Raw genomic sequence first — 20,033 nt, 5'->3', positions numbered from 1 at the left:
GGGAGCCACCCTTCACGGATGTTTCGCTCCTTTAATCCCGGAACATCTCTGGGTGGTGGAGCAGCGACAGGGACGTCTCCCCGCCGCCCCCTGCAGCCAGCTAAAGGATCCATACTATACCCACATTCCAACCCCGGTGTTATTGCTGCTGTGTATATGGAAAGAGTCCTAAAGGACTATGCATGGCAGGGACGTCCATCTCCCTGAGTCAAGCGAAGGCCTGACCGCATACCCTAACATGGGTGTCAGGGTGCTGCTATTCCAGCACCCCGAGACCCATGTTACTTCCCCCTGTCTACACACCCTGCTTTCCCCAAGCCTTGTCGTTTCTTCTGAGCCACAACCAGAAGCTCCCTTGTTCTGCCTCCTCTGCCAGGGCTTTGAGGGCTTTCTTTAGATTGGAGCCTTTGATCCCGAGGGACTTTAGGAGCCGCTGGGTGGACGCTCCAGTGTAGCCTCTACAGCCAACTTCTACTGGATAGGTGAAGGGCCTCCATCCTGCTTGTGCGCAGTCGCTTGCCAGCTCTGAATACTTGTCACTCTTTCTTTCAAAAGCAGCCTCCATTCCCTCTTCCCATGATACCGTTAGCTCCACCATGATGACAGTTTTACTAGAGGTGGACCACAGGACAATGTCTGGGCGTAACAAGGTTGTTGTAATCTCTTGAGGGAACTTCAACTGACGATCTAGATCAGCCCTCATGCTCCACTCGCCGCCAGCTGACAGGAGGGACTGGATGCTCTTGCTGCTGCTGCAAGGCTGGCCACCTTGCTTGACAAACTTAATCAACCTCTGTGCTGTTCCCGGAGTGGCCCCATTTGCTTCCACTCTGCGTGTCTCCAGAATTTCAGCCAGCTTCCGCAGGACGCGGTCATGCCGCCAACCATACCGGCCCTGCGACAAAGCCACCTTGCAGCCAGAAAGAATGTGATGCAAGCTTGGGTTTTGGGAGTCACAGAGCTGGCAGATCACCTCTGCCCCGTACCACACATGCAAGTTCCTGGGACTGGGGAGGGTATCGTACGTGGCCCTGATGAGGAAACTTAGCCTCGCCTGGGGCATCTTCCACATGTCTGCCCACGTAACAACTCTGTTGACAACGGCCTCCCAATTGGTCCATCTCCCCTGCTGCTGTTGGCCCACAGCCTTGATCATATAGCTCTCCTCTTCCATCTTGACCACTTCTGAGATCACCAGATCTTTTCTTTCCTTCCTTGAGGCTTTGGACCACATCTTGGGTGCTGTTCCCCATCCGAAGCCGGCTCTGCCAGACTGTATCTGTCCTACCATCTCCTGGTGTTTCAGCCGGACGATGGCCTGGTCTACTGTCTGCATAGCATTCCACTTACGCCCTGTACAGACTTGGGTCTTGGTGTTACGGACAGACGGATCAGGTGAGTCTCTGAGCTCGAACACGAGCCTTACCTTCTCCTGTTTGTAGCCCAAGCTGATGGATTTCAGTGGCAGCTTCAGAATGGCTCTTCCAAACAGTGCCGTGTTGGAAAGACATCTGGGAAGGCCCAGCCATTTGCGGATGTAGTTATTGGCTTTTGAGTCCATTTTGAGGACTGTTGTGGAGGTGATGTCGCACAACTTCAAGGGCCACATCAGGCGATGGTATAAGGTGAACTAGTAACACCAGACCTTGAATTTCCCTGGAAGATAACTTTGATCTATTTTGTTCAGGCCATCCTTCAGCTGAGAAGTGACGGAGGCAGCCATGTGCTTATCAGACATGTCAGCAGTGTAAAGCCTTCCGAGGCTCCGCACAGGTTGGTCGACCACGCGTGGGATTAATTCGCCATCCACTGAGAATGAGATGTTGTCATTCCTGGCTCCTCTCCGGATGGAGAGGCTGCGGGACTTGGCAGGTTTTATTTTCATCCGTGCCCATGCTAAGAGCTCCCCAAGTCTTTTCAGGAGTCTGGAGGTACATGCAGCCGTCTGGAGGAGGGTGGTAACATCATCCATGTAGCTCCGCAGCGCCGGGAGTCGCTGGCCTGACTCAGATCTCACTCCTCGGACCATCTGTCTTCCACCAATAAGGATTATCTCGAAGGCTGTTGTGAACAGTATTGGAGAGATAGAGCAACCCATTGCTATTCCCTTCTCTAGCTGGTGCCAACCAGTTGAGATCTCCTGAGTCGTGTAGCAGACTTCGAAGTTGTTAAAGTAGTTTACTACCAGACTTTGGATGCATGATGGAATGTGGAAGAAGTTGAGTGCAAAGCTGATGAGTTGATGTGGAACCGATCCATAGGCATTTGCCAAATCCAACCAAACCACATGCAGGTCCGCTTTGTTGCGCTTGGCTGACTGGATTTGCTCCCAGATCATGGCTGAGTGCTCCACGCAGCCAGGGAAGCCTGGAACGCCTGCCTTCTGACAACTGGTGTTGATGTAATTGTTTGCCAGAAGGTAGTTGGTCATCCGCTTCGCCACCACGGTGAAGAAAAGCTTCCCTTCCACATTTAGTAGGGCAATACCTCTGAACTGGTCGATGTTGCAGGAGTTGCTCTCCTTTGGGATAAAGGTTGTTATTGCTCTGCTCCATGATGATGGTATTGACTGGGTTTTCCAGACAACGCCCATCAGCTTCCACAACAGCTTCAGGAGTCCGGGACAGTTTTTGAAAACCTTGTAAGGTACCCCGTTCGGTCCGGGTGCTGAAGCAGTTCTTGCACGCTCAACCACTTGTTTAACCTCAGCCCATCTTGGGGGGGTGGCGTCAAACTGCGAGGAAGGCTCAGGTGGGCGAGGTACGTGCCCCGGTGATCCGAGGGGGAGCTCCTTTTGGCTATCACTGAGCTGGACTGTCATGTGTTCCTCCAACTCCTGCTCACTGGTCTGGAGTGTCCCGTTCTTCTTTTCCTCTAGCAGGCTTCGAGCATACTTGAAGGGGTCCCGGAAGAAACTTGTCCTTGCTTTCTCCCTGCGGCTTCTGCGTTTCCTGATCCTTTCAGCTCTCCTCAGTTGTGAGAGTCTTGCTTTGATCTGGTCCCACAGGTTCTTCAAGCCGACTTTCTCCTGGTCGTTGGCTTTCCTCCACTGCTTGCGCAAGAGGCGGCGTTCCTTTACGAGCTGGAGGATTTCCCTCTCCCGTCTCCCGTTCTGTTTGGGAACGATCTTCCTCTGTGGCATCAATCCGAATCGCTCTTTCCCTTCTTCGTAGATAATGTCTCCCATAATGTTTAGTTTGGAAGTTACACTGCCTCTTAGCACACTTTGGAGGGTGGTGCATAAATTTACATCGAATCTGCTCCAAGAGTCTTTGTCGTTGGCTTTTGGCCACTTCACTTTGGCTTTCCGGATATGCTTCTCTGATGTTCCTCTTGTGGGTTCTGTACTTGGTGTTTCACTGTGCTGCGGGCTGTGCTGTTGTTGCTGCCCCTCCTGCTGGGAAGGCTGGTCCTCCTCTCTCTCACCAGTTGCAATGGTGGGATCAATAGCACTGTGGTGCTCAACCTGGCTAAGATTCCTCCTTGTCTGATCTGCTTCTGCAGTGCAAGCTTGCATCTGGTTGCGGCCACCGCCGCATTTTGCCTTTCCCTGATGTATTCGCAGGCCCCGGTAGGTTGTTTCCTTGGCCCACCCACAGCCACATTCTCTGAGGATCCTCTGCTCGTTCGTCATTGCCGTATCAGTCGTTTCCGTGTTATCCGTCCTGATTGGTCCATCTTCCATCCCGCCTCTCGGTGGACCGCCGGGCTGTTTTTTCCTTATGCTGCTTGTAGTTAGGTTAGGGAGTCCATGGAGCTTGCTTCACAGACATGTGGAAAAGGGTAACTGGCCCCTCCACCCCTGGTGCAGTCTTTCCTGCTGCCAGCCAGTCTTCCCTGGCTGCCCACCAGTCTTTTCCTGGATGCCAACTGCTCTGTTCACAGTAGTCACTGGAAAGCCAGTTAAGATAGATGAAAGCACAAATCAACACTTGCAGGGCATTACTGCCTGACGCACCTCCGACAGTGCCATGTGGTGCCGGCTGCAGGGTCATCAGCCGGGAGCCACCCTTCACGGATGTTTCGCTCCTTTAATCCCGGAACATCTCTGGGTGGTGGAGCAGCGACAGGGACGTCTCCCCGCCGCCCCCTGCAGCCAGCTAAAGGATCCATACTGTACCCACATTCCAACCCCGGTGTTATTGCTGCTGTGTATATGGAAAGAGTCCATATAAAATATGTTGATTGTTCCCAGTCAGCTGTGTCTAAACTCTGGACAAAGTTCAGCCAACGTGGGAAGGTTGTAAAAGGCAAGAGTAGTGGTAGACCAAGGACAACATCAAAGCCTCAAGACAGAAAAATTAAAGAAAGACGTCTTGGGAAAAAAAAAAAATGCAGAGCAAAACAAATGGGTGGAAACTGGAGTCACTATCTGTGACCGAACTTTAGGAAACCGCCTAAAGCAGGGGTAGGGAACCTATGGCTCTAGAGCCAGATGTTGCTCTTTTGATGACAGCATCTGGCTCTCAGATAAACCTTAGCTGACGTTGCTTAACACGATAAGTAATTAATAATTACGATGGTAATCACAGTGTTAAAAATAACGTTCAAATTATAAAACATTCTCATGCATTTTAATCCAACCATCCGTTTTCTATCGCACTTGTCCAAGATGTCGCATTAATGGTAAGAAGTAATATATTTATTATTGGTTAAATTTAAAATAACAATGTTATTAAAAATAATAATAGACCTATTACACTCTAAAAATGTTGGTTTTGTCAAGACCTGGACTATGGTGTGGTTTGTTTTCCCGTGGTGCAAAGTGATTGGAACGGACATGGCGTGAAGGTAATGACATCTTTAATCTTAACTCAAAAATATTACAAAAACAAAGGGTATAAACAAAAGGCGCTATCAGTGGGGGTTAAAAACTTGGCTACGAAAACTAAAACTCGCACAATGGGAGAACTATGACCATAAAATAAAACTTACAAACTATGGCATGAACAACTTACTTGGACCGAGAAAGAGCATGGATCATCGGCATGGATAACATAGGTGTGTAGGAGGTGATGTCGCCAGGCTGACTGCCTGGCAACTGCAGGCTTAAATGGTGACGTGGTGATTGACAACGGGTACATGAGTTCAAGTGAATCCGGTGTGTGACTCGTGAAAACAGGTGAACCGATTGGTAGTCATGGAAACAAAAACAAACCAGGGTGCGCAAAAAACAGGAACTAATGGAGTCAAAAACAAAACAGAACATAACTAAACAGAACATGATCACAAAGAAATGACAGGTCTTACTTAAAAATGCACAAATTTAGTTGTATTCAGTGTTTAAAAAATATTATACGGCTTTCACGGAAATACATTTTGAAACATTCGGCTTTCATGGCTCTCTCAGACCCCCGGCCTAAAGGATGAGTCATATTCAGTGATGAATCGCAAATATGCGTCGGGCAAAGTCATGATGCTGCAACTTTTGTTTGGTGCCGTTCTAATGACATTTATGAAGACGACTGCCTGAAGAAAACATGCACATTTCCACATGTCCGGTGATGGCACTGGGGACATGGCTGTCATTACCTGCTCAGTGGCCTTGTGTTAGGTTGCGAGTTCAAACCCCGGCTGAGTCATATCAAAGACTATAAAAACGGGACCCATTGCCTCCCTGCTTAGCACTCAGCATCAAGGGTTGGAATTGGAGGGTTAAATCACCAAAATGATTCCTGAGTGCGGCCACTTCTGCTGCTTACTGCTCCCCTCACCTCCCAGGAAGTGGAACAAGGGGATGGGTCAAATGCAGAGGGTAATTTCACCACACCTAGTGTGTGTGTGACTATCAGTGGTGCTTTACCTTTAACTTTAACATCTTCAATACATGCAGACCTGTACGTTGACATTTTGGAGACTTTTTTTATTACATCAGTTGAGAGAATGTTTAGGGAGGATGGCCTTAATTTTCTGGATGATAATGAATCTTGCCATCGAGCGAAAACTGTAAAAAAAGAAGAAAAAAAACTTTCCTTGAATAAAGATACATCAGGTCGATATCACGGCCTGTAAATATTCTGTATCTCAAATATTATTGAAAATCTTTGGAAGGCTCCAGCACCGCCCACGACCCCGAAAGGGAGAAGCGATAGAAAATGGATGGATGACATAAAAATTTAACAACAAAAGATTAACTAAAAGCCGTCTTTTTCTCACAATGTGTTGACTTTTTTCTTATAAAATTGGGAACACTATCTCATAGTCTTTCTGTTTCTGTAATATTGCAATATTTTCTCGTAAAACTATTTATTTTTTTATATAAAATTATTACTTTTTAATGCAAGATGGTGACATTTGTCATATAAAATGCAGATTTTTATCACAATATTGCCGATGTTTTTGTTGTTCTTGTAAAATACTGACATTTTTCTGAGTAACATTATGACATTTGTCATAAAAAGTAAAATTATTATTCTAATATTGCCAACATTTTAAAGTTTTCTTATAAAATTGTGACTTCTGTCGAGTAAAATTACGACTCTTTCCATAAAATTGCCAACATTTTAAGCTTTTCTTGTAAAATTGCAATTGTTATACAGTAAAATTCCAAATTTAATTATAATATTGCACAAATGTTCCGTTTTTCTGTAAAAATGATGACCTGCTTTGAGTAAAATTATGACTTATTATAATACAGCCAAAATTCTAAGTTTTCTTGTGAAATTGTGACCTTTTTTTTATGAAAAAAAATAAAGAATTCACAAAAAGCTTTTTTATAATGGCATAGTACGTATATATTATTAATGTTGTAAATACAAATCTTTATATATCTAGAAAGGGTGGTGCTAACGAGGTGGGCATTTTTCAGAGGTCTCAAGAAGGTAACAAATACAAGTGTGTGTGTGTGTGTGTGTGTGTGTGTGTGTGTGTGTGTGTGTGTGTGTGTGTGTGTGTGTGTGTGTGTGTGTGTGTGTGTGTGTGTTGTATTTCCACTCTTTTTGAGACATCAACAGGGAAAAGTAACTTTCATATGAGGACCGTTGAACAAGTTTGGACATAAGTCATGGTCCCAATATGGAAAACCATTGCATCTAATAGAGAATGTCTCATTTGCTGGTGGTGAAATCTATCAAAATGAGGGTGGTCCTAAAAAGGGGGGATTTTTCAATTTGACTTTGTGTCTGTTTTAAAGGTGCTCCCCCTCCGGTCAACATATGAAATAACAAGTGTGTGTAAGGAATTGAAATGCACCCCCCTCTGGCCAAAATTGATTACAAAATTTAAATAAATATGAACATAGAGACATAGTGTAATAACTTCAAGTAAACAATGAAGATCAAAAAACAATTACAGACAAAAAAATTACTAAAAGCCCTCTTTTTCTCATAATGTGTCAACTTTTTTCTTATTAAATTGCGAACAATTTCTGTAATATTGCAATATTTTCTCATAAAACTATTACTTTTTTATGTAAAATTATTACTTTTTCATTCAAAACGATGATATATGTCATATAAAATTCTGACTTTTATCACAATATTTGCAGATGTTTTTGTTGTTGTAAAATAGTGAATTTTTTTTTTGTAAAATTATGACCTTTGTCATTATTTTGCCAAGTATGTTGGCAATATTATAATAATAATCAGAAGTAAAATTCTGATTATTATTAAAATATTGCCAATACTTTTAAGTTTTCTTATACAGTTGTGACTTAAGTTGAGCAAAATTACGACTTCATAAAATTGCCAAAATGTTCAAGTTTTTCTTGTAAAATTGCGACTGTTATTCAGTAAAATTCCAACTTTTATTATAATAAGGAAAGAAGTTCCGTTTTTTTTGTAAAATGATGACCTGCGTTGAGTAAAATTACGACTTTTATTATAAAACTGCAAAAATTCTAAGTTTTTCTTGTGAAATTGTGACCCTTTTTTTGGTCAATTTCCAACTCATTTTTCACAACAAGCCTTTTTATATTTGCTTAGTCTGTATATATTATTAATGTTGTAAATACAAATCTTCATATATCTAGAAAGGGTGGTCCTAAAGAGGTAGGCATTTTTCAGAGGTCTCAAGAAGGTAAGAAATACAAATGTGTGTGTGTGTGTGTGTGTGTGTGTGTGTGTGTGTGTGTGTGTGTGTGTGTGTGTGTGTGTGTGTGTGTGTGTGTTGTATTTCTACCCTTCTTGAGACATCAACAAGGAAAAGTACCTTCCATATGAGGACCGGTGAACAAGTTAGGACCGAAGTCATGGTCCCAATACGGAAACGATTGCATCTAATAGAGAATGTCTTATTTGCACCCCTGGTGGTGAAATCTATCAAAATGAGGGTGGTCCCAAAAAGGATGGATTTTTAATTTTACTCTGTCTGTTTTAAAAGTGCTCCCCCTCTGGTCAACATATGAAATAACAAGTGTGTGTAAGAAATTGAAATGTGCCCCCCTTGGCCAAAATTAATTACAAAATTTAAATATGTATATAGAGACATACTGTAATAACTTCAAGTTAATAATGAAGATTAAAAAACAATTCAGACAAAAAGATTCAAGAACAAAACATTAAAAAAAAGCAGTCTTTTTCTCATGTGACGACTTTTTTCCTTATAAAATTGGGAACAATTTCTCATATTCTTTCTGTTTCTGTAACCATTGCAATATTTTCCTGCAAAACTATTACTTTTTAATGCAAAGCGGTGATATTTGTCATACAAAATTCAAACTTTTATCACAATATTGCATGTTTTTGTTCTTGTAAAATAGTAAAAATGTTTGAGTAAAATTATGACATTTGTCATAATTTTGCCAAAGTAAAATTCTGATTATTATCATTATAAAATTGCCCAGGTGTTTAAGTTTTCTTGTAAAGTTTTGACTTGTGTCGAGCAAAATTACGACTCTTTTCATAAAATTGCCAAAATTTAAAGCTTTTGTTGTAAAATTGCGACTTTTGTTCAGTAAAATTCCACCTTTTATCGTAATATTGCACAAATGTTGTGTTTTTCTTGTAAAATGATGACCTGCGTTGAGTAAAAACACAACTTTTATTTTCATACTGCCAAAATGATAAGTTTTTCTTGTGAAATTGTGACCTTTTTTCTTGTGAAATTTCAACAACTTTTTCACAACAAGTTTTTTTTTATTTGCATAGTATGTATATATTATTAATGCTGTAAATACAAATATTTATATATCTAGAAAGGGTGGTCGAAAAAAGGCGGTCATTTTTCCGAGGTCTCAAGAAGGTAAGAAATACTAGTGTGTGTGTGTGTGTGTGTGTGTGTGTGTGTGTGTGTGTGTGTGTGTGTGTGTGTGTGTGTGTGTGTTCTGGCAATGCTTACTTAATGGGGGACATCGCTCTGTTTACACAGTCACCTTTAGGGGACCTCTGACGGTATGGGGACAAAAAAAAAAAAAACAGGTCCCCTAAAGGGAAACCTTTATAAATGATAGTCAAATCCATTCTGTACTCTGAGGATCATGTCATATTTAATTTGAACTTTTATTAATTTTTTTTAAATGGTCCTCAGTAGTCACGTACAAATTTGATTGAATTATGCAAAATTATTTAAATTTGGTGCCAATGAACCATATTAACTCTTTTTCGTGTGTGTGTGTGTGTGTGTGTGTGTGAGTGTGTGTGCATGCAGGCTGTCTTGAGTGAAGTGTCAGCATCCAGTGGGCAGGAAACAATGACATCAGGGAGCGAGAAGGAGGGGGATTGGGGGGGAGGACGGGAGTATGAGTGAGAGAAAAATGCAGAAATCCAGCAGGCTCACTGGGTGCAAAGGGAAAAAGGTTTACGTTCCTCCATTTTGTGCTTTTAAGTCCACTCTCTCTGGTTTCATGGAGCAATTGATTTGGTATCATCTGCGATACATGCATGTCTGTCATGGACAATGTGTAAACATGTGACTGTAAATGTTATTAATTCCTTCACAAGGTTCTGTTGAAAACATAAATAATTATTCCCATAGTAAACAATGTACAGTACATCCAATGGATCCATTCCAGAGACACAAAACATATCCTATAAATCCATCCATCCATCCATCATCTTCCACTTATCCGAGGTCGGGTCGCGGGGGCAACAGCCTAAGAAGGGAAACCCAGACTTCCCTCTCTCCAGCCACTTCGTCTAGCTCTTCCTGGAGGATCCCGAGGCGTTCCCAGGCCAGCCGGGAGACATAATCTTCCCAACGTGTCCTGGGTCTTCCCCGTGGCCTCCTACCGGTTTGGACGTGCCCTAAACACCCTCCCTAGGGAGGCATTCGGGTGGCATCCTGACCAGATGCCCCGAAACCACCTCATCTGGCTCCTCTCGATGTGAAGGAGCAGCGGCTTTACTTTGAGTTCCCCCCGGATGGCAGAGCTTCTCACCCTATCTCTAAGGGAGAGCCGCGCCACACGGCGGAGGAAACCCATATCGGCCGCTTGTACCCGTGATCTTATCCTTTCGGTCATGACCCAAAGCTCATGACCATAGGTGAGGATGGGAACGTGGATCGACCGGTAAATTGAGAGCTTTGCCTTCTGGCTCAGCTCCTTCTTCACCACAACGGATCGGTACAACGTCCGCATTACTGAAGACGCCGCACCGATCCTCCTGTCGATCTCACGATCCACTCTTCCCTCACTCGTGAACAAGACTCCTAGGTACTTGAACTCCTCCACTTGGGGCAGGGTCTCCTCCCCAACTCGGAGATGGCATTCCACCCTTTTCCTATAGATTAAGGGTGTTAAACCCATTTAAAAATCTACTCCCAAGTGGGCCGGACTGGTAAAATCATGGCACGATAACTTAAAAATAAAGACAACTTCAGATTGTTTTCTTTGTTTAAAACTGGAACAAACATATTCTGAAAATGTACAAATTATTTTCTTACGCTTACATTAATAATAATAGTATCCTATCTTTATTTGTCGTTATTTATACTTTCTGAATAAATTAAGAGTCGTGGTCAAAAGTTTACATACACTTGTAAAGAATATAAAGTCGTGGCTGTCTTGAGTTTCCAATCATTTCTACAACTCTTATTTGTTTGTGATAGAGTGATTGGAGAACATACTTGTTTGTCACAAAAAACATTCATGAAGTTGGGTTCTTTTATGAATTTATTATGAGTCCACTGAAAATGTGACCAAATCAAAAATATACATACAGCAATGTTTATATTTGGTTACATGTCCCTTGGCAAGTTTCACTTCAATAAGGTACTTTTGGTAGACATCCACAAGCTTCTGATTGAGTTTTTGACCACTTCTCTTGACTAAATTGTTGCAGTTCAGCTAAATTAGATTAGATTTGATTAGATTAGATAGTACTTTATTTATTCCGTCAGGATAGTTCCTTCAGGAAAATTAAAAACTTCAGCACAATCCCATTCAAGATCAGACAAACATTACAGGGAGACAGAACAGGATCAGCTGACGGGTCTGCCGGCTTTTACAAAAAAGATGATATACAGGTAAACAAGGGGGGGGGGGAGGGGGGAGAAAAAATAGAAAATTAAATTAAAATTCTAAAAAATCGGTCTTAGCCTGGGTCCTGGAGAAGGGGTGCAGACTGAGGCCAGGGAAAAAAACAACTTATAGCCATAGAACACGTGTGTAAGAGGGAAAAATCAAAGAACACAAAAGGACATTAAAGACATTAAAGCAGCTGATACAACCAGACACTTCTACATACAGCTATGAATAAAAAAGTGAAAGAAACATAGTCACTGTGGTGGCAAATGTGTTGGTTTTCTGACATGGACTTGTTTTTTCAGGAAGGCCATTCTTAAACCTTAATTCAAGCCTGATTTAGCCAATCCTTTACCACTTTCGACGTGTGTTTGGGGTCGTTGTTCTGTTGGAACACCCAACTGCGCCCAAGACCCAGTGATGATTTTAGGTTGTCCTGAAGAATTGGAGGTAATCCTCATTTTTTTCATTGTCCCAGTTCCATTGGCAGACAAACAGGCCCAAAGCATAATACTACATAATACCGTCATGCTTGACGGTAGGTGTGGTGTTCTAGGATTAAAGGCCTCACCTTTTCTCCTCCAAACATATTGCTGGGTATTGTAGCCAAACAGCTCAATTTGTGTTTCATCTGACCACAGAACTTTCCTCCAGAAGGTCTTCTCTTTGTCCATGTGGATGTCAGACCGCTTTCAGACCATTCAAGTTTTTTTTTTTTTTACCATTTTCAAAAAACTTTGCGCTTTTCCAGAAATTCCCAATTTTGGGGGGGAAAATTCACATTGAAATCAATGGGACATTCTTCAAATTTCCACAACTCCCACATTTTTCATCTGATTCAAACGGTTCCAACTTCAAAATATTCAGCCTGTTTGGGAATTGTGGGCCCTAATTCAATAATAAAAAAAAAATATATATCCCAGAATTTCAGTTCAACTTCAGCATTGGAGCATTCACACGTAATTCCTTCAGTAGTTGCCTCATCCAAGTGTCTTGTTGCGCATTTTGTTTTGATTCGTTGTTGTCTTAATTTCGTCATAGGTTGTTTTTTGATTAATATGAAAATGATTAGTCAACAAAATGAACACTTTGTTGACATCAACTGGTGTGCAAGTTAGCATTTCGGTTTCTGAAGTTCATCTGTTGTCAATGCAAGTAGTGTGGAAATAAAAGTGTGCATTAAAGGAACCTTCTGCATGAGTACAATTCTTAACATGTCCATCAATCAAACAATTTAAAAATATTTATATAGCCCTTAATCACAGGATGCCCCGAGGAAGCCTGCACGAATCACAAAAACATATTTCATGAGAATGTGAGAGTCAGTCCCTTGGGGGGCAAGGCATGGGGTTGGGGGAGGCCCCCATCCAGGTCATAGAGGAGTGGTCCACAGCTAGCGCTTCTCCCAGGATTATCTGGTAACCTCTTCTTGTAGGAGCAGGAGGCAAAAAATAGTTTGATTGATTGATTGATTGAGACTTTTATTAGTAGATTGCACAGTACAGTACATATTCCGTACAATTGACCATTAAATGGTAACACCCGAATAAGTTTTTCAACTTGTTTAAGTCGGGGTCCACGTTAATCAATTCATGGTAAAAGAGAGAGAAGCGGCAGGTCTAAAACTGAGTTTATTTTCTCCTCTGTCTCCCTCTCCCTTGTGGAGGGGGGGGTAACACACACAGGTCCGGTGGCCATGGATGAAGTACTGGCTGTCCAGAGTTGGGACCCAGGATGGACCGCTCGCCTGTGTATCGGTTGGCCGCATCTCTGCGCTGCTGATCCGCCTCCACTTTGGACGGGGACTCTCGCTACTATATTGGATCCACTTTTGACTGGACTCTCACCGTTATGTTAGATCCACTACGGATTGGACTTTCACAATATCATGTTAGACCCGCTCGACATCTGTTGCTTTCGGTCCTCTCCAAGGTTTCTCATAGTCATCATTGTCACTGTCACCGACGTCCCAACTGGGGTGAGTTTTTCCTTGCCCTTATGTGGGCTCTACCGAGGATGTCGTTGTGGTTTGTGCATCCCTTTGAGACACTTGTGCTTTAGGGCTATATAAATAAACATTGATTGATTGATTGATTGATTTAAAAGCTAGAATGTAGAGATGCGTTTTAAGGTGGGACATACATGCTTCTGTCACATGAATAATATATAGATGAGAAAAAATATAGCGTTATTTAGTGGTTGGTTCTCAATGGGGTTACGCGTACCCCTGGGGGGTACTTGAAGGTATGCCAAGGGGTACGTGAGATTTTTTAAAGAAATATTCTAAAAATAGCAACAATTCAAAAATCCTTTATAAATATATTTATTGAATAATACTTCAACAAAATATGAATGTAAGTTCATAAACTGTGAAAAGAAATGCAACAATGCAATAATCAGTGTTGACAGCTAGATTTTTTTTGTGGACATGTTCCATAAATATTGGTGTTAAAGATTTCTTTTTTTGTGAAGAAATGTTTAGAATTAAGTTCATGAATCCAGAAAGATCTCTATTACAATCCCCAAAGAGGGCACTTTAAGTTGATGATTACTTCTATGTGTAGAAATCTTTATTTATAATTAAATCACAAGTTTTTAGCTATTTTTATATATTTTTTTCCAAATAGTTCAAGAAATACCGCTACAAATGGGCAATATTTTGCATTGTTATACAATTTAATAAATCAGAAACTGATGACATAGTGCTGTAATTTACTTCGTTATCTCTTTTTTTTCAACCAAAAAGGCTTTGCTGATTAGGGGGGTACTTGAATTAAAAAAAAATTCACAGGGGGTACATCACTGAAAAAAGGTTGAGAACCACTACTCTAGTGTAGTGATAGTGAGAGTCCTCTAATGCTTTAAATGATAAATGGGTTGTACTTGTATAGCGCTTTTCTACCTTCAAGGTACTCAAAGCGCTTTGACACTACTTCCACATTTACCCATTCACACACACATTCACACACTGATGGAGGGAGCTGTCATGCAAGGCACCCATCAGGAGCAAGGGTGAAGTGTCTTGCTCAGGACACAACAGACGTGACGAGGTTGGTCCTAGGTGGGATTTGAACCAGGGACCCTCGGGTTGCGCACGACCACTCTCCCCCTGCGCCACGCCATCTGGATTTACACACATGCGTTGATTGAGGGGGTGCGTGAATTCCAATATGTTTGGTATTTATTTTTATTAATTTCATTTGGGTGAACGTTTTTATTTTGGTAATGTTTTTCATCATTTTGATGGTGCAAGGTGCATAAAAAAAAAAAATCCTGACAAATATACAAGATAAAAACAGTTCAGTTGAGAATCCTATTTTGATGTTTTCCAGTTGTTGCAAATAACCGCAATAGTTACTTTTAGTGAGATGAGAAATGCCTGAAATATTTCCCCCACACGGTATGTGCAGTGATTCAGTCCACCACAGCTCTGTGGGGGTTCCAGCCTCTGATCAGGCACAGATGTGGAGGAGAAGATTCCCAACTTCATTGACCCTGCACCGAAGTAGGCTGGTGGCAAAACATTTTACTGCACAGGACGCCATGAAAAAGCAGTACCAGCAACCTTTAAGGCGTGTTTTAGTGACGTCTGACAGATTTGTTTCCCCTAGGAGAGTGTGAAGAACTTTGAACCGTGGCTGTGGCCTTAAAGTGTGAGAGAGTGTCAGTGCAGCAGCAGAATGATCTTTATAATCATTTCAAGTCTACTTCTAAAAACAAACAAAACAGGAAAAGCCTGAAAACACATCCAATGGTTTGTGAAATCTTGCATTTTTATACAGACTAAACCGGGGGTCTGCAACCTGCGGCTCTAACGGAGCTTTTTTTTAAAAATGTATGAAAATAGAAAAAGATCGAGGGAAAAAAAAAATGTTTCTTTAATATGATTTCTGCAGAAGGACATGAGACAAACCTCCTTAATTGTTAAAAAAAATCACAGTTTTTATTAAACATGATTCTGTGATGAGAGTATTTGGCAAGCGCCGCTTTGTTCTACTAATTTTGGCCGTCCTTGAACTCACCGTAGTTTGTTTACATTTACAACTTTTTCAAAGACATATTTTATGTCACTCCTTTGTCTCTGTGGAGAGACTGAGCCGACGAGCCGACAGCAGGCTAGGAAATATGGCTGTCCTACCCAAGATGGAGGCCGGGAGGCGGAGCATGCAGCATAGAGGAGAGTCAGGGCGCACTCGGAGCGATGCTGCAGCCAGCCCAGTCAGGTGCGTGAACTACACACCTGTTCTCATTCCCATCATCTTCTGCTGCAGCATAAAAGGGGCGACGGAGGAACACTCGGGGCGGAAGTAGTCGGAGACAACCAGACGAGCAAGAACCACGGAGCAACCGAGACCAGCACAGGAAAGACGCGGCGACTGAAAAGGAGCCCGGCGAGAGCAGCGGAGGTGGAGCTGAAAGAGCGACCGACCGACACTGCGAGCGACTTATTGAAAAATAAAGAGTCAAACCTGTGCGAAGCGATGTTGTTCCTGTTTGGACCACGCAACCCACACGATGGCGGCAGGAAGCCGTTTACAGTCTCCTTTTGTCCACCAAACGTTTTATGCTGTGTGTAAATGCACAAAGTTGAACTTTGTTGATAATAATAATAATAATGGATTAGATTTATATCACGCTTTTCTATTATTAGATACTCAAAGCGCTCACAGAGAAGTGGGAACCCATCATTCATTCACACCTGGTGGTGGTAAGCTACATCTGTAGCCACAGCTGCCCTGGGATAGACTGACGGAAGCGTGGCTGCCAGTTTTTACGCCTACGGCCCCTCCGACCACCATCTATCATTCATTCATCATTCATTCACCGGTGTGATGTTACTGACTTGTGTGGAGTGTTTATCAGACATATTTGGTCAGTGCGTGACTGCAAGCTAATCGATGCTAACATGCTATTTAGGCTAGTTGTATGTACATAATGCATCATTATGCCTCGTTTGTAGCTATAATTGAGCTCATTTAATTTCCTGTCCTTTGTGTATTTAATTTATATTTGCAAGTCTCATGACACATTATCTGTATGTAATATTGGCTGCATTTTTGTTAGTTGTATGTGCACCATTTTGTTCCAGACCACAGCAAACGTTACTCAGCTTGCAAAGATTGTATTGAATCCATAAGGAGAAGATAGCCCTCCGTTTTCTTTAACTTGGATACACAAATCTTTACCTTTGGCCATTCTGAGCCAGTCATTTCCAGAAGTTATCTCACTTTCTGAGAAGCCTCAGTTGTACTCATGTTTTCCAATGTTCTAAAATGTGTAGAATAAATATTACATTTCAACATTTCTGTCAACAAAGATTTGTGTCAGCCTGCGACACGTTGTCATTTTGATAGTAGTAGGCTAATATGTTACTACAGACACTTATATCATGTGTTGTCTCCCTTATAACCAGGGGTCTCAGACAGGCGGCCCGCGGGACGTAATTTTGCGGCCCCAACCGTAATATGAAAGTTTAATGTTAGTCCGGCCCGCAAGTTTTATATAACTGGCGCTTGACAGCGTTGTGTGCGGTGCTGGTGGAATCTACCAAGGACCGAGGACCGAACATTGACGACACTTGCGTGATGCAAGCAGAGAAACGCTTTGCTGCTAGACTTGTACGCGCTCTTCCTCCCTTCCTCGCTCGCCCCCTCTCTTTCTCTTTTTGTCACTGTGTGTCTCTCTCTCGCTCCCTCCCCCGGCGCCGCTGTAAACAGTCCAGGCGGGAGAGACGAGCGGCCCGGTAGCTTCCGAAGCACTCCGCCGAAGGACCGAGCGACAATACAAAACTGTGGTGCACTGGACCCCCCAGCACTGATACGCCGACAGAGAGTTGCTGGGCGAATCGGAGGTGTAACACGTTAGTCGTGATGTTAGCCCGTTCGGGGCTAATTGTGCTACCCCCCCATTGGCTTCCGACATGAGAAAATGTTTGTTATTTGGGTCCAAAATGGCTCTTTCAACGTTCTGGGTTGCCTACCCCTGCGTTAGTGGAAAAGCGGCAAATGAGTGAAAGAGACAGAAACGTTGCCATGGAGACAAGGGTTTTCTTACGTGCCTGGCTGCAGTCACACTGCGACACCTGTCCGTCAGTAATGACAGTCTCTCATAACCTGGACCAATTCAAGCTGTTATTTGTTTTTTTAATTGTTTAATTTGCATTGCCTCACACGATGAACACTACATATATTTCTACATGACGCCGGATTACACTCCGGGAGACGTCCATTTTCTGCGCTCGTTATCCCAGTACTTTCCCGGCTATTATCCGCCGACCGCCATGTTGCTGTCGGGAGGAAAAGCGTAATGACACATTGCGGAAATAACATTATTCTTCGTGCGTCGGCTAAATACAAATATATTCCACAACCCCCAACATGTCTTTTTCAAAGCCTACAGTGAAGAGAAACGTAAGTGATGACCAAAGACAATTCCAGGAAAAGTGGGAGATGCAATATTTCTTTGTTGAGCACAGTGGGGACCCCGACATGTTTTATTTGCACAGAGAAAGTTGCGGTGGACAAGGAATACAATTTGAAACTTCATTATACAACTAGACATGCTGAGGAGTGTGCAAAAAATGATTTAAGAAATCTTTTCTTGCGGCCCAGCCTCACTCAGACTCTGCATCCAGTGGCCCCCAGGTAAAGTGCGTTTGAGACCACTGGGGGGGAATTGAAGTGGGTGGGGTTGGAGTTAAGGGGGAGAACTACATTTACAGCTAGAATTGATTAAAATTCAATTGCATCTCTGTTGTTTTTTTTCACATTACTACTTGCTTAATTTTGAAGCAATGCATGATGGGAGTCCGGATGTTGTGTGTAACATGCCGGCTGGAATAAACACACGCTGAAAAAATATCTCTGAGACACATGTAACAGTCTCCTTCTTGTTGTGTGTGCAGTTGTGCACTCTCCAAAAGCCGTAGATGTTATAACGTCACTCAGGTCCGCATGGACCTGAAAGTGGACGTGCCTTATTGTCTGGCTGTAAATTGGGAGAAATTCGGGAGAATGGTTGTCCCGGGAAATTTTCGGGAGTCTCTCGGAAAAATCGGGAGGGTTGGCAAGTATGAATTATAACACTTTTATAAGGCTTTTAAAGTAATTTTTATAGTTGGCTAATATAGACACATCATGTGTTGCCTTCATTATATAACACTTATATAAGGCTTTTGTTTTTTTACTGCTCCAGATTTATTTATTTTTTTGTTGTATTTTTGGTCCAATATGGTTCCGTCAACATTTTGGGTTGCCGACCCCTGGACTAGATAGAGAATAATCATATTTTAATGCTGTGCAAACCACAAACACAATAATCCATCCATCCATCCATTTACTACCGCTTATTCCCTTTTGGGGTCGCGGGGGGCGCTGGCGCCTATCTCAGCTACAATCGGGCGGAAGGCGGGGTACACACTGGACAAGTCTCCACCTCATCGCAGGGCCAACACAGATAGACAGACAACATTCACACTCACATTCACACACTAGGGGCAATTTAGTGTTGCCAATCAACCTATCCCCAGGTGCATGTCTTTGGAAGTGGGAGGAAGCCGGAGTACCCGGAGGGAACCCACGCATTCACGGGGAGAACATGCAAACTCCACACAGAAAGATCCCGAGCCTGGATTTGAACCCAGGACTGCAGGACCTTCGTATTGTGAGGCAGACGCACTAACCCCTCTGCCACCGTGGAGCCCCAAACACAATAATAATGTTGTCAAATCAAATCTATCAGACATAGCTCAGTTGGTAAAGTGGTCGTGTCAGCAACTTGAGGGTTTTGGGTTCGAATCCCGCTTCCGCCATTCTAGTCACTGCTGTTGTGTCCTTGGGCAAGACACTTTACCGACCTGCTCCCAGTGCCACCCACACTAGTTTAAATGTAACTTAGATATTGGGTTTGACATTGTAAAGCGCTTTGAGTAACTAGAGAAAAGCGCTATGTAAATATAATTCACTTCACTTCACAATGTAAATCAGAGCTGAGAATTAATATCTGACAAAGTGACGTTACAGCTCAGTGACATTGGATTTGTGGTGCTGGCGAATATCGCCCTCTTGTGGTCAGATTGTGCAGCATGTTACTTTGCAAGTCCAAATTTAGCAGCATTTTCATAACATATTTCTGCAAATTTTCGAGAACAATTGTTCCCCCCATCATAATTATATAGTTTAAAACCAAAAAAGAAATGGATAAAATCCAAACAGCAGTGCTTGCATTAATTGTCAGGTTGGTTGGCCATGTTGCCAACATTTAGTTTTATTCAGAAAAAATGCCTCATTGTTTGCACTGCTCTTTTTATTTTTATAATTTTTTTGATTGATTTCATCGTTCTAATAACTGTGTGGACGAGTGTTGCTGAAACACTTCAACTATCCATTTGGATAGTCCAACGTAATGGTGATGTCCACACCATTGATTGTCAAACTGTGGTACGGGGACCACTAGTGGTACACAGGTTTCATCTAGTGGTGAGCCAAATCACTTTGGTGATTTTTGTTTTATGTTTGCAACATTCGAACACAGTGTTACTGTTCAAACTGTGTGTAATGTTAGAGGCCCATCCATCCATGTTATACCGCATTTCTCTTTTGAGGTCGCAGAGGGTGCTGGAGCCTAGCTCAAC

The sequence above is a fragment of the Nerophis ophidion genome, linkage group LG07 (genome assembly GCF_033978795.1).
Source record: "Nerophis ophidion isolate RoL-2023_Sa linkage group LG07, RoL_Noph_v1.0, whole genome shotgun sequence".
Classification (NCBI taxonomy): domain Eukaryota; kingdom Metazoa; phylum Chordata; class Actinopteri; order Syngnathiformes; family Syngnathidae; genus Nerophis; species Nerophis ophidion.
Note: the sequence above shows the minus strand (reverse complement) of the source record.